Below are 6,904 nucleotides of genomic sequence, written 5' to 3'. Positions count from 1 at the left end.
GGAGTGTTGTATGGCATTGAAGCTTGTTTGGAGGTTAGATAGCACAGTGTCCAATGACGGGCCGAAAGTATATAGAATGGTGTCGTCTGCGTAGAGGTGGATCAGGGAATCGCCCGCAGCAAGAGCAACATCATTGATATACACAGAGAAAAGAGTCGGCCCGAGAATTGAACCCTGTGGTACCCCCATAGAGACTGCCAGAGGACCGGACAGCATGCCCTCCGATTTGACACACTGAACTCTGTCTGCAAAGTAATTGGTGAACCAGGCAAGGCAGTCATCCGAAAAACCGAGGCTACTGAGTCTGCCGATGAGAATATGGTGATTGACAGAGTCGAAAGCCTTGGCAAGGTCGATGAAGACGGCTGCACAGTACTGTCTTTTATCGATGGCGGTTATGATATCGTTTAGTACCTTGAGTGTGGCTGAGGTGCACCCGTGACCGGCTCGGAAGCCAGATTGCACAGCGGAGAAGGTACGGTGGGATTCGAGATGGTCAGTGACCTGTTTGTTGACTTGGCTTTCGAAGACCTTAGATAGGCAGGGCAGGATGGATATAGGTCTGTAACAGTTTGGGTCCAGGGTGTCTCCCCCTTTGAAGAGGGGGATGACTGCGGCAGCTTTCCAATCCTTGGGGATCTCAGACGATATGAAAGAGAGGTTGAACAGGCTGGTAATAGGGGTTGCGACAATGGTGGCGGATAGTTTCAGAAATAGGGGTCCAGATTGTCAAGCCCAGCTGATTTGTACGGGTCCAGGTTTTGCAGCTCTTTCAGAACATCTGCTATCTGGATTTGGGTAAAGGAGAACTTGGAGAGGCTTGGGCGAGGAGCTGCCGGGGGAGGAGCTGTTGGCCGAGGTTGGAGTAGCCAGGCGGAAGGCATGGCCAGCCGTTGAGAAATGCTTATTGAATTTTTCGATAATCATGGATTTATCGGTGGTGACCGTGTTACCTAGCCTCAGTGCAGTGGGCAGCTGGGAGGAGGTGCTCTTGTTCTCCATGGACTTCACAGTGTCCCAGAACTTTTTGGAGTTGGAGCTACAGGATGCAAACTTCTGCCTGAAGAAGCTGGCCTTAGCTTTCCTGACTGACTGCGTGTATTGGTTCCGGACTTCCCTGAACAGTTGCATATCACAGGGACTATTCGATGCTATTGCAGTCCGCCACAGGATGTTTTTGTGCTGGTCGAGGGCAGTCAGGTCTGGGGTGAACCAAGGACTGTATCTGTTCTTAGTTCTGCATTTTTTGAACGGAGCATGCTTATCTAAAATGGTGAGGAAGTTACTTTTAAAGAATGACCAGGCATCCTCAACTGACGGGATGAGGTCGATGTCCTTCCAGGATACACGGGCCAGGTCGATTAGAAAGGCCTGCTCACAGAAGTGTTTTAGGGAGCGTTTGACCGTGATGAGGGGTGGTCGTTTGACTGCGTGCGGCTCCATAGCGGATACAGGCAATGAGGCAGTGATCGCTGAGATCCTGGTTGAAGACAGCAGAGGTGTATTTGGAGGGCCAGTTGGTCAGGATGACGTCTATGAGGGTGCCCTTGTTTACAGAGTTAGGGTTGTACCTGGTGGGTTCCTTGATGATTTGTGTGAGATTGAGGGCATCTAGCTTAGATTGTAGGACTGGCGGGGTGTTAAGCATATCCCAGTTTAGGTCACCTAACAGAACAAACTCTGAGGCTAGATGGGGGCGATCAATTCACAAATGGTGTCCAGGGCACAGCTGGGAGCTGAGGGGGTCGGTAGCAGGCGGCAACAGTGAGAGACTTATTTCTGGAGAGAGTAATTTTCAAAATTAGTAGTTCGAACTGTTTGGGTATGGACCTGGAAAGTATGACATTACTTTGCAGGCTATCTCTGCAGTAGACTGCAACTCCTCCCCTTTGGCAGATCTATCTTGACGGAAGATGTTATAGTTGGGTATGGAAATCTCTGAATTTTTGGTGGCCTTCCTGAGCCAGGATTCAGACACAGCAAGGACATCAGGGTTAGCAGAGTGTGCTAGAGCAGTGAGTAAAACAAACTTAGGGAGGAGGCTTCTGATGTTGACATGCATGAAACCAAGGCTTTTACGATCACAGAAGTCAACAAATGAGGGAGCCTGGGGACATGCAGGGCCTGGGTTTACCTCCACATCACCCGCGGAACAGAGAAGGAGTAATATGAGGGTGCGGCTAAAGGCTATCAAAACTGGTCGCCTAGAGCGTTGGGGACAGAGAATAAGAGGAGCAGGTTTCTGGGCATGGTAGAATATATTCAGGGCATAATGCGCAGACAGGGGTCTGTCTGTCAGCTCTACAGGGTGACTAACCCTAACCCAGCTGTCTGTCAGCTCTACAGGGTCACTAACCCTAACCCTAACCCAGCTGTCTGTCAGCTCTACGGGGTGACTAACCCTAACCCAGCTGTCTGTCAGCTCTACGGGGTGACTAACCCTAACCCTAACCCTAACCCTAACCCACCTGTGTGACCAACAAACACTACAGTTCAAAATGTTGGGGTCACTTGGAAATGTCATTTAAAAACACATTTTTTGTTTATTAAAATAACATAAAATTGATCGGAAATACAGTGTAGACATTGTTAATGTTGTAAATGACTATTGTAGCTGGAAAAGGCAGATTTTTGTGGTGAGGATACTGTTAGCTAATCCAAGTTATCCTTTTAAAATGCTAATTTCCCTTTCCTCTTCCTATTCTGGTTAGAGCCAGGCGTATATTCCTTAAAAATTCTGCCGTTTCCAGGTACAATAGTCATTTACTACATTACAGTTTTTTCACTATGGCACTAATTTCGGAAACCTTGATGTCATTTATCAAAACTCTAAACACAAAACTCACAACCAATGATCAAAATGCACAGTTTTCAAAACTCTTAACACTTTTTCCAGTTGCTTGGATACAATACACATAAAGCTAAGATCATTTGTTCATTGACCTAAAATCACCTGTTCAAAATGACACAACTTAACATCAAAGTATTACCATTTCAAAATGCAATTCACACATTACATCTGAGATGACTGTTTATTCATGTCATTACAATGATCTAACTATCAGATTGATACAACTGCTCAAAATGATATGTAACTGTTGCATTACTCTTAATGCATAGTTTTATGGAAACTGACAAACAATATTCCATGTTTAGATCATGAAAGTTTCAGGATAACGAGATCCTTTGACACCAATTACCGTGGAACATGAACCAATTGGACGACATTATCTATGGATGTAATCTATGGATGTGTTTCATCATCATTCTTTATCAGACACTGTTTCTATGGTCCCATGTACCACTTTTCCAGACCGTGTTTTCAGATTTGACATTACAGTACACTCACCGGCCACTTTATTAGGTACACCCATCTAGTACTGGGTAGGACCCCCTTTTGCCTCCACAACAGCCTGAATTATTCACGGTGTTGTACGTTAAGAGATGCCCTTCTGCACACCACTGTTTTAAACAGCTGTTATTTGAGTGTTTGTGGCCTTTCTGTTAGCTTGAATGAGTCTGGACATTCTCCTCTGACCTCTCTCATTAACAAGGTGTTTTTGGCCACAGAACTGCCGCTCACTGAATGTGTTTTGTTTATCGCACCATTCTCTGTAAACTCTAGAGACTGTAGTGAGTAAAAATCCCAGAAAGGCAGCTGTTTCTGAGATGCTGGAATCACCATGTGTGGCATCAACAATCATACCACTGTCAAAGTTGCTTAGATTACGTATCTTGCCAGTTCTAATGTTAGGTCGAACAACATCTAAAGCTCTCTACTCTATATAGTCTATATATTGAGTTGCAGGCAGCCACATGTTTCGCTGTTCGAATGTAACCTTCCTTGATGAGCTAAATCAGGTCTGACCTATGTCATTTTGTGGGATACTGTCAGGTTCCACCAGGCTTAAATGGTGCAAGCATGGTTTCAGGCCCATCCACAATTTACACCCTGTACCTATCCCCATACTCTCCTTTCCTTAACCCGATTGAGGAATTTTTCTCCACATGGAGGTGGAAGGTATATGATAGGCGCCCTCACGAACAAGCCACCTTTCTCCAGGCCGTGGATGACACATGCAATGACATCACGGCAGACCAGTGTCAGGTCTGGATTCACCCGAAGATTCTTCCCAAGATGTTTAGCTAATGAAAACATCCATTGTGATGTAGATGAGAACCTGTGGACAAATCCACAAGACAGAGTTGATGAAGATATAGAAGTACAGTAATCCATCCTTTGCTTTGCTTTTTACAGTAAGTCAGGTGAGGAACACTGCAGTGATGTTTTACAGTAAGCCAGGTGAGGAACACTGCAGTGCTGTTTTACAGTAAGCCAGGTGAGGAACACTGCAGTGATGTTTTACAGTAAGCCAGGTGAGGAACACTGCAATGATGTTTTACAGTAAGCCAGGTGAGGAACACTGCAGTGATGTTTTACAGTAAGCCAGGTGAGGAACACTGCAGTGATGTTTTACAGTAAGCCAGGTGAGGAACACTGCAGTTGATGTTTTACAGTAAGCCAGGTGAGGAACACTGCAGTTGATGTTTTACAGTAAGCCAGGTGAGGAACACTGCAGTTGATGTTTTACAGTAAGCCAGGTGGACATTTCTAAGTGACCCCACACTTTTTACAGTGTGTATATTATAGGGAATATAACCCACTGGGTCTGTGTGGTTGTGTGTGTGTAGGTGTACGTGTGTGTGTATGTGTGTGTGTGTGTGTGTGTCTGTATTTGTGTCTGTCTGAATGTGTGTGTGTGTGTGTGTGTGTGTGTGTGTGTGTGTGTGTGTGTGTTTGTGGCAGCTCACTGTAAGTCTGTCTGATTCTCTCCCTGCTCATCCAGCCAGCAGCTGGTTCTGTCCTGCCCCCCAGACATTCGCAGACACTGATGCCTGTCTGCTGTCTCACTGAGCTGCCATCTGCTTCCTTTAAAACAGCTTCACATTGTGTTTGTGTAAGAATCTCACTAGTTCTCTCTCCAGGAACAGGAGGCAAAGAATTTTAAGTATGTCATCATTAATGCAAAACTAATTTTGTAACAGACAGGGACAGGGGTAATAATATTATATTATAGAGTACAACAGACAGGGAGAGAGGTAATAATATTATATTATACAGTACAACAGACATGGACAGAGGTAATAATATTATACAGTACAACAGACAGGAGTAATAATATTATATTATACAGTACAACAGACATGGACAGGGGTAATAATATTATATTATACAGTACAACAGACAGGGACAGGGGTAATAATATTATATTATACAGTACAACAGACAGGGACAGGGGTAATACTATTATATTATACAGTACAACAGACAGGGACAGGGGTAATAATATTATATTATACAGTATAACAGACAGGGACAGGGGTAATAATATTATATTATACAGTACAACAGACAGGAGAGGTAATAATATTATATTTTACAGTACAACAGACATGGACAGGGGTAATAATATTATATTTTACAGTACAACAGACAGGGACAGAGGTAATAATATTATATTATACAGTACAACAGACAGGGACAGAGACAGGGGTAATAATATTATATTATACAGTACAACAGACAGGGACAGAGACAGGGGTAATAATATTATATTATACAGTACAACAGACAGGGACAGAGACAGGGGTAATAATATTATATTATACACTACAACAGACAGGAGAGGTAATAATATTATATTTTACAGTACAACAGACATGGACAGGGGTAATAATAATATATTATACAGTACAACAGACAGGGACAGAGACAGGGGTAATAATATTATATTATACAGTACAACAGACAGGGACAGAGACAGGGGTAATAATATTATATTATACACTACAACAGACAGGAGAGGTAATAATATTATATTTTACAGTACAACAGACATGGACAGGGGTAATAATAATATATTATACAGTACAACAGACAGGGACAGGGGTAATAATATTATATTATACAGTACAACAGACAGGGACAGAGACAGGGGTAATAATATATTATACAGTACAACAGACAGGGACAGGGGTAATAATATTATATTATACAGTACAACAGACAGGGACAGGGGTCATATTATATTATACAGTACAACAGACAGGGACAGAGGTAATAATATTATATTATAGAGTACAACAGACAGGGACAGGGGTAATAATATTATATTTTACAGTACAACAGACAGGGACAGAGGTAATAATATATTATACAGTACAACAGACAGGGACAGGGGTAATAATATTATATTTTACAGTACAACAGACAGGGACAGAGGTAATAATATTATATTATACAGTACAACAGACAGGGACAGGGGTAATAATATATTATACAGTACAACAGACAGGGACAGAGGTAATAATATTATATTATACAGTACAACAGACAGGGACAGGGGTAATAATATATTATACAGTACAACAGACAGGGACAGGGGTAATAATATTATATTATACAGTACAACAGACAGGGACAGGGGTAATAATATATTATACAGTACAACAGACAGGGACAGAGGTAATAATATTATATTATACAGTACAACAGACAGGGACAGGGGTAATAATATTATATTATACAGTACAACAGACAGGGACAGGGGTAATAATATATTATACAGTACAACAGACAGGGACAGAGGTAATAATATTATATTATACAGTACAACAGACAGGGACAGGGGTAATAATATTATATTATACAGTACAACAGACAGGGACAGGGGTAATAATATTATATTATACAGTACAACAGACAGGGACAGGGGTAATAATATTATATTATACAGTACAACAGACAGGGACAGGGGTCATATTATATTATACAGTACAACAGACAGGGACAGGGGTAATAATATTATATTAGACAGTACAACAGACAGGGACAGAGGTAATA

Source organism: Oncorhynchus tshawytscha, linkage group LG21, assembly GCF_018296145.1.
Source record: "Oncorhynchus tshawytscha isolate Ot180627B linkage group LG21, Otsh_v2.0, whole genome shotgun sequence".
Classification (NCBI taxonomy): domain Eukaryota; kingdom Metazoa; phylum Chordata; class Actinopteri; order Salmoniformes; family Salmonidae; genus Oncorhynchus; species Oncorhynchus tshawytscha.
The sequence above is the reverse complement of the archived record's forward strand: the minus strand, read 5'-3'. Positions refer to the sequence as shown.